At 42.8% G+C, this 9,510-nt stretch overlaps 1 non-coding gene across 1 annotated transcript; it reads right to left on the minus strand.

Annotated features, from left to right (window-relative positions):
- Positions 1 to 3,038: 3,038 nt before the first annotated feature.
- On the minus strand, positions 3,039 to 3,111 carry TRNAR-CCG. The gene has a single exon. It is a non-coding gene; the product is annotated as a tRNA-Arg (tRNA).
- Positions 3,112 to 9,510: the final 6,399 nt, after the last annotated feature.

A 9,510-nucleotide genomic window follows, 5' to 3' on the forward strand; every position in this document is an offset into this window, starting at 1 on the left:
ATCACAGCCCGGCAAGTACACCCCCACCTGCTCGCTCCCCGCAGGAGACGTGTTGCCTCTTTTTACAGGTGAAGAAACAGGCTCAGAGAGCAGGTGGGGGTGTACTTGCCGGGCTGTGATGGGGCCTGGCTTGGAGGTCGAGAAGCCACGTAAGGGTGAACGGGCCGTTCAGGGCATTAAATGCCATCTCCCACGTGCGCTGTCCCTGGTGCACGAGGCGTCTTCACTCTTGGCCCTGAACCCTGCCGCCTCCTGTGCAGGTGCCGGTGAACGAAGCTTAGCTCCTCGGGTATCTTTTACAGTTTTGTTCTGTTTTCTGTGGACGCTTGGCATCACCTAACAGTGCTTTGCACACAGTAAGTGCTCAGCAGCTGCTTAACTACTAGAATCACACAGCCAGTAAACGGCTAGATAGTGACCCAGTTGTGACCCATTCAAGGCTATTTCCGGCACCAATTGCACAGGTTAATTTGTAACATAGGTTTTAACAGATACTGTTACAACTTCCACCTTAGCACAGGTCCCACTATAGCCCTTTTTTGCCTGTTGAAAGTCCTGTGTCAGTTAAATCACACAAACAATGTTTCTGTTAATGCAATGTTTCTGTTAATTCTGTTAATGCAATAGTGGAATCTTACTCTGAAATTTAAAAATGGTATCACAGCCCACTTTACCTTGTATGTCCCTATCCTATATGAGGGTTCCTCCCCTAGAGACATTCTTCGTATCAGTTTTTTTCCCTTGAGTTGCTTCCATATTTGCCTGTTTTGCACTGGCCAGGCCTTATTACAGTAATACTTCTTAGTGTACAGTTTTTCTTTTTACTCTCCTGTTGCCTGGCAGGCACAACGTTCATGGACTGTGGTTGACTCACTGCATAGATATCTAGGTGGGGCCAAGCTTAGCACAGAACTTCCTCCTGAGGGCAAGAGCAGTCCCTGCCCATGGGTCCCTTCTTGCTTCTATGGGTGCAGAATATAGCTGTAAGCAAGCCTCATACTTATTTTAAAGCTATAACAAGGTGCCCAGCTGCCCTCAGTGCTACTCTGAATGGGAAGGAAGTGACTAGGGAGATATGAACTGATAAGCCAGGCAAACCAGAGCATGCAAGCTGACTGCCACAGTGAACCCTGCACTGAGACCCGAGCCTTAATCCCACTTCTACCCAAACGGGGGATTTGGTAGCTTTAGATGAACCAGCTGGTCAGAATCTTGAAGCTCTTTCAGCCCAGTGTCCGCAAACTCCAGTGGTGTATATTGGTTCATCAAATCTTTGTTGCGGCGTTCAGGCTTCTCTCTAGTTGCAGTGCTGCAGGCTTAGCTGCCCCACGGCGTGTGGCATCTTAATTCCCAACCAGGCATTGAACCTGCATCCCCCGCATTGGAAGGAAGATTCTTAACCACTTGATCACCACAGAAGTCCCACAGGGAGCTTGTTCAAAGTGAATTCTGAGGCCACAGGTCTGGGATAGGCCAGGAAATGTGTATTTTGTCAAGACCCCCTGGAGATTCTGAGTGCTGGAGGAAAGAATTCTCAGAGTGATCAGGACCTCTGGAAGTCCTTGAGACCCTTTCCAGGGAAGTGGGGACAAAGCTATTTCCTGGTATTATTTGCCCTCTTCATTCTCTTTCTCTCACAAGTGTACTGTGGAGTTTCCCTAGGGCCTGCATCATGTGTAACACAGACCAGATTAAATGTAGAAACAGATATGAGAATCCATCTGTCTTAAGCTGTACGAAGCAGGGCGCTCATTAGATTTAAAAAACTGTCAAACAATACCACTCATCTCAGCAGGAGACAGAGGTGTGATCCCTGAGTTGGGAAGATCCCCTGGCGAAGAGAATGGCAACCCACTCCAATTTTTCTGTCTGGGAAATCCCATGGACAGAGGAGCCTGGTGGGCTACAGTCCATGGGGGTCACAAAAGAGTCAGACACAGCAGAGCACACACACACCGCTCATCTCACTACATTTCCTTTTGTTTTGGAAAATAGTTATTCCAAGGTTTTTTTTTTAATGGTAAATATTAATAGACACAACTTACATAAACAAGACCTTGTTGTGTCTTCAAGAATTTTTAAGAGTGTAAAGTTGTCCTGACATCAACAAGTGTGAGAACCACTGATCTAGCCCAACTCATATTTTAGGGAAGGAGGAAATTGGGGCTCCGAGAGCCGAGACTTGCTGAGTCACACAGTGAGACATTAGAACTACCTGGTGGGATGGACTGGATGCTCTCCAAGACCTGCTCAGTAAACCTGGAATCAGGAGACAGCCTCAGTGGTTGGGGGCCTGTTGTCCCAGAAGTCAGATCAGATGGCTTCTCGAATGATCCAAAATGTCTTTCTTGGAGGCTGCAAGCTGGAGAAGGAAAAGCAATAGGTTTTGGTGACAGTGACCTTGGCTGGCTCCAGTTCCAGTTCTTTCTGTGCAACTGGGCAAGTTATCAAATCTCAGTTTCCTCATGTGTGAAACAGGATTGACAGGATCTCACAGGGAAGCTCTAGGGTTAAATGAAGCCCACTGGACTTGCGTCTGGTACTTAGAACTCATCTTAGTTTCTCCCTTTGTTATGAAAGTCTCAGAAAGGAGAGACATAAACCTCAGTGGAAAATAGGACTGAATTTAAAAAGTGCTCTCAGCTTTCTTGTGAAAGCTTCTGGGGAGGGGTAGAAAAACACTTTCGCAGCTTCTTGCCATGCTCTCATAGATCAAACCCATCTGGTGAGAAAGTGGTCTGTTACTTGAATTGTTTGCTGTAGAAAATATTCCTACTTGACAATGACACGCCCATGCATTTCACAACATCTGTTTTTCCAATCCAAACACATCATCCCAGGCATCTCCTCCTTTTCCCCATGATCATTACCTCAGTTCTGCACCCTTTAGGATGCACCAGCATCCCTCCCCCTTTTAATTTCACTTATTGGGTGCACCGGGTCTCAGTTGCAGCACATGGGATCGTCTGCCTTCACTGCGGCATACAGGATCTTTAGTTGGGGCATGCAAACTCTTAGTTGTGGCATGTGGGATCTATTTCCCTGCCCAGGGATTGAACCTGGGCTCCCTGCATTCGGAGTGCAGAGTCTTAGCCACTGGACCACCAGGGAAGTCCCAGTACATCCTGTTAAAAGTGCTTTTTTCTCCCCAGAGGATCCCAATTGTCTGGAACATACGCTTAGTCTGAGCTTGGTCCGCAGGGCTGACCAATGTGATCGACTTAGTTGCTTAGTCATGACCGATTCTCTGCAACCCCATGGACTGTAGGCCACCAGCCTCCTCTGCATCAAATTCTCCAGGCAAGAATACTAGAGTAGGTAGCCATGCCCTCTTCCAGAAGACCTTCCTGACCCATGTCTCCTGTACTGCAGGCAGATTCTTTACCATCTGAACCACCAGGGAAGCCCTTCACACTAACCAGGGAGGTGAACACAGCCCTTTCTCTGCTAGATCTCCAGCCCAGGTAATAAATTTTACTTTCAAATTCCAGCAAGGACTGCCATCTTCCCCCCTACCCCCGACCCCCGCCCCGACACACAACAGTGTGAGACAACCACTCACTTCTGTCCTCTTCTCTTAGGCTGTGTTCCAGACACTGAGTTACTTTCTGGTTCCAGAGAAGGACCTGACTTGCTGCTTGGCCTGCTCTTGTCCTTGCTACCTCCCGCCACCTTGCAGTCTTGGCTCACGGGTTCCTCTCTTTTCCCAGGACGACTTAGACACCCTGTGCCTGTGGGAGCAGTGCTTGCCGCAGCCTGCCTTCATTCCATCTCCATCACTTACAGTTCATCCAAGAGGACAGGGACCATGTCTGTCTCATTCCGAAGTGTGTTTCTATCACCGTCCTGTGCCCTGCACATAACAGACGGTCACTAACGGTTGCCCCTGAATGACAGTTTTATAGAAGGGGCACCACTCAAGCCAGCCGGGCTGGGACAGTCCTTTTTCACACCTGTTTTCTTACGTAGTTTTCACAGAAATCACTTTCATTTCTCACAATTGTTCTGGCTTGAATGACATATTGGCAACCTACTGTAAAATGATATTATCACTTCTTCATAGTACTGTACTTCAAAAAAAAAGATTTATTGAAGTATAATTTATATGCAAGCCAATTCATCCATTATAAAAATGTACAGTTGGATGATTTTTAGTTAATTTACACTGTTGTGTAACTATCACCACAATCCTTTTGAGAACACTTCCATCACCCCCAGAAGTTCCAACACCCCAAAAATGCCTTTGTAGTCCATCTCTGCTCCCTCCCCAGCCCCAGAAACATGTGATCTACTTAATGTCTGTCTGCTGCTGCTGCTGCTAAGTCACTTCAGTCGTGTCCGACTCTGTGCGACCCCATAGACAGCAGCCCACCAGGCTCCCCCGTCCCTGAGATTCTCCAGGCAAGAATACTGGAGTGGGTTGCCATTTTCTTCTCCAATGCATGAAAGTGAAAAGTGAAAGTGAAGTCACTCAGTCGTGTCCGACCCTCAGCGACCCCATGGACTGCAGCCTTCCAGGCTCCCCCGTCCATGGGATTTTCCAGGCAAGAGTACTGGAGTGGGGTGCCATTGCCTTCTCCAGTGTCTGTATGGTTTTGCTTATTCTTAGAAATATGGAATAATATGTAATTTTTGTGATTGGCTTCTCTCACTTAGCATAATGTTTTTGAGGCTTATCCATGTTATTGTATTTACAGAGTAGTACATCCCTTTTTATTGCTGAGCCATATTCCATTGTGCATAATTTGTTTATCCCTTTATCTGTTGGCTATTTGGATTTTTCTAGTTTGGGCAATAAAGAATAAATAATTCTGTTTGGAACATTCATGCACAAATCATTGCGTGGCCATATGTTTTCACTTTGGTAGATGCTTGGGAGTGAAATTGCTGGGTTATATGCTAAGTGTATGTTTGACTTTTTAAGAAATGCTAAACTATTTTTGAAGTGGCACTACCATTTCCCACAGAATATGAAGCTTCTAATTTCTCCACATCCTTGCCAACACTTGATATTGTCTTTGTGACTACAGCCATCCTAGTGGGTGTCAAGTAGTATCTCCTTGTGGTTTTAATTTGCATTTCCCTAATGACTAATAAGGTTGAAGACATTTTCAAGTGCTTATTAACTATTCACGTATCTTCTTTAGTGAGTTAAAAAAAAAAACCCCATTCAGACCCTTCCCTTGTTCGATTTGGGGACTTGCCTGGTGGTTCAGTGACTAAGACTTGGTATTCCCAATGCAGGAGGCCCAGGTTCGATTCCTGGTCAGGGAGCTAGAGCCCAAAAGCTGCAACTAAAGATCCTTCTTGCCACAACTAAGATCCCGAGCAGACAAATAAACAAGTATTTTTGAAAAAGAAGTACAATTTTCCCACTAACGCATTTCTCCTGTTCTGCTTTCTCCAGAACATTATGTCGCCATGTCGTCTTCGTTCTCTGGGTTATGACACTTTCTGGTCTTTTCTTGTTTTTTGTTTTTGTGACCTTAACAGTTTTTAATTCTAGGTCATTTGCCATTTCCATATAAATTTTAGTCAGTTTGTTGATTTCTACCGGAAATGCCCCTAGGATTTTACAGAGAGGGTACTGAAGCTATAGATTATTTGGAAGAGTTGCCATCTCCTTGATTTAGATCTTCTTTGCTTCAGCAGTGTTTTGGAGTCTGAGTGTAGAGTCTTTGCTTCCTTCATTAGATGTATTCCAAATACAATTTTTGCTCTTACTGTGGATGAAATTTTTCTAATCTCATTTTCAGATTGTTTATACAAAGAAACACAACTAATATTTGTACATTGATCTTCTTTCTGGAGACTTTGTCATCTGCAAGCATCTCATCTTTTAATAAACACAATTTTACTTCTTTCATATCTGAACACCTTTTCTTTTCTTTGTCTGTTGTAGTGGCTACAGTCTCAAGGACTATGTTGAAGTGGTGAAAGGAAACATACTTGCCTTGTTCCCCATCTTAGAGGGAAAGCAGTTTTTCACTGTTAAGTATGTTAGTTTAGGTTTTTCACAGTTGCCTTTCATAAGGCTGAGGGATTTCTCTAGTCCTAATTTGTTGAGAATTTTGTGACTTTTCAGCTGTCTATTTCTCTTTTCTGTTAAGATTTACCTCATGTATTTAAACTCTAAGTTCTGTAAGATTTTGCTTCTGAAGCTAGATCCATATATATTTATAATGGTTATAACTTCCTGAAGTTTTGACCCCCCTTATCAACATGAAATATTCTTTGTTTCTAATATTTCTTGCCTTAAAGTCAGTTGTTTGTTTTTGGCTGTGCTGGGTCTTCATTGCTGTGAGGGCTGTTCTTTAGCGGTGCTGTATGGGTTTCTCTTTGCAGTGGCTTCTCTTGTTGCCACTCCTGGGCTCTAGAGCACAGGCTCAGTAGATGTGGAGGACAGCTTTAGTTGCTCCATGGCATGTGGTATCTTCCTGGACCAGGTATCGAAACCATGTCTCCTGCATTGGCAGGTGGATTAATGACCACGGAGCCACCACGGAAGTCTTAAAAGTCAGTTTTGTCAGGTGTTAACATAGCCTTTAAAGCTCTGCTGTGATTACTGCTTATGTGGTAAATTTTCCAAGCTATTTGTGTCTTTGAATCTAAAGGGTCTCTTGTAGACAACATATGGTTGGATCTTGATGTACTCTGTATATAAGTTAAATAAGCAGGGTGACAATACACAGCCTTGATGTACTCCTTTCCCAATTTTGAACCAGTTCATTGTTTCATGTCCAGTTCTTTTTTTTTTTTTCCACGTCCAGTTCTAACTGTTGCTTCATGACCTGCATACAGGTCTCTCAGGAGGCAAGTAAAGTGGTCTGGTATTCCCATCTCTTTAAGAAAGTCAAAGGCTTTAGCTAGTCAATGAAGCAGAAGTAGATATTTTTCTGGCATTCTCTTGCTTTTTCTATGATCCAGTGGATGTTGGCAATTTGATCTCTGGTTTCCTCTGCCTTTTAAAAATCCAGCTTGTACATCTGGAAGCTCTTGGTTCACATACTGTGAAGCCTCGCTTGAAGGAGTTTGAGCATTACCTTGCTAACATATGAAATGAGTGCAATTGTGTGGTAGTTTGAATATCCTGGTAGTTTGAATATTCTTTGGCATTGCCCTTTGGTATTGGAATGAAGACTGATTGGAATGAAAAGTGGTTGTTTAGGGATTACAATATGCATCTTTAATTTATTATAATGTACTTCAACTTAATATTGAAAGTTTCACATAAATGTAGAATGTTTGCTACAACATAGCTCCATTTTCTCCCTCTCCTGTTTTCTATTACTGTCATGTATTTTTTATCAATATATATTGTAAATCCAATAATACATGTTATAATTACTAGCTCAAATAATCTGATATATTTTTCAATTCAGAGAAAAAATATTAAGAGAAAAAATATAAAGAGAAAAAAATTAAAATATAAATATCTTATATTTAGTTTATGTATTTTTTATTCCAGAGATCTCCATCCTCTTCCACAGACTGCATTTGACACCTCACCCTTGTAGCAAATGAGAGAGACCCAGAATCAGAAAATGCAGAGAAGCTTCATAAAAGGCAAACAGAATGGAACCTCCCCAAACTCCTGCCATCATCTAGGAGTTAACAGTCCCTTGACCACAGGGCACCACTTTCCGTGTGTCCTGCTTTCTTCCTCATATCAGAGTAAGATAATGTCTATGAAAGTGCCATCACTTTATGGCAAACAGAAGTGGGAAATGTGGAAGCACTGACAGATTTTATTTTCTTGTCCTCCAAAATCATGGTGGACAGTGACTGTAGCCATGAAATTAAAAGACGCTTGCTCCTTAGAAGGAAAGCTATGACAAACCTAGACAGCATATTAAAAAGCAGAGATATCACTTTGCTGACAAAGATCCATGTAGTCAAAGCTGTGGTTTTTCCAGTAGTCATGTACAGATGTGAGAGTTAGACCATAAAGAAGGCTGCGTGCCAAAGAATTGATGCTTTTGAACTGTGGTGTTGGAGAAGACTCTTGAGAGTCCCTTGGACTGTAAGGAGATCAAACCAGTCAATCCTAAGGGAAATCAATCTTGAATGTTCACTGGAAGGATTGATGCTGAAGCTGAAGCTCCAATAATTTGGCCACCTGATGCAAAGAGTCAACTCATTGGAAAAAGACCCTGATAGTGGCAAAGATTGAAGGCAAAGGGAAAAGGGGGCGGCAGAGGATGAGATGGTTAGATAGCATCACTGACTCAATAGACATGAGTTTGAGCAAACTCTAGGAAACAGTGAAGCACATGGGAGTCTGGGGTGCTGCAGTCCATGGGGCTGCAGAGAGTTGGAACCAACTGAGCAACTGAAACACAACATGAAAATTCCTTGAGAATTTCCAATGCTCTATCATTTCAAGATACCACTATTAATACTGTCTAATTTGAAATAAGAAACTCAGCTCAGGGAAGCTGACTTTCTCAGCTAATTTGTAGCAGAACTGAACTTTAACCCAAGTCTGCTAGAGCTGAGCCCAGCACTCTTTCCTAATCAGATAGGCAACCCATACTTAAGCAAATTCACAGAGACATACTGTCACAGAGAACCTGGGTGTATCTGTATGTTAGAGACATGTAGTTGACTTAAAGTGGAAAGGTAAGTTGAACTTTCAGTCACTATTTTGGGGGAACAAACAGCACTTGTAATAAATTTACAAGGCAGAACTTAACACACTTGTAAGTGCTTTCTTCAAGATGGCCTTCATGCCTCTCAGAACTTTCAACTTTTTTGCAACTATTTCCTTTTTCTGTGAGGCTCTGTTACAAAGAAAACCTACTATCAGATTTTGCTGCAGGAAAAAAATTGATTGCTCTAGTCTGAGATTTAGCAAGGGAGAAATTTTGCTGAGTCAATGTGACTAAACATCTGGACACACCCAAGCTACTGCTGTGAAGCATCATTTTAGGCAAACATGTTAAACATCGAATTAAACTGCCAATCCATTTTTCTTCTATTATTAATGGTATATGCTACACAGCCTCTCATGTCTTTGTTAAAGTGCTAACAACCAGTAAAAAAAAAAAAAAATACTGCTTCCCAATATGGTTGGAAAACTACTGCAGACTGGTTTAAAGAGAGCAGGGCTGGGAGAAAGCCAAGTCTCCCCTAAGATGAAGAGGATAGATCCAGGATGACCGGGTCATGGCTCCAGGCTGACCTTTAGTTTTTAGAAAACCCTCAAGTTCTTGGCTTATAATGCTAAAGTTAACTCACTTTTCATCTTATCAGTTGTTTTTTTTTTTTGCCTTGCCCTAACTCCCCAAATCCCAAGTCAAAGTCTAAGCAGAAATTCTACAGAAACCACCCTTTCCTGCAAACCTCCCCGGGTCGAATCCTTTGCTTAACTTACTTACATAAGAGGGTGTGTCAGTCACATACTAGTTGGGGTGGATTTGATTATACGGTCTCTCACTTGCTGTATAATCCCCACAGCTGATCTCAAATGGCTTGCTTACACAGTAGGTAGAAAGAAAGTGTGATTTT

The sequence above is a fragment of the Bison bison genome, unplaced genomic scaffold (assembly GCF_000754665.1).
Source record: "Bison bison bison isolate TAMUID 2011002044 unplaced genomic scaffold, Bison_UMD1.0 scf7180017864289, whole genome shotgun sequence".
In the NCBI taxonomy this organism is placed as follows: Eukaryota; Metazoa; Chordata; class Mammalia; order Artiodactyla; family Bovidae; genus Bison; species Bison bison.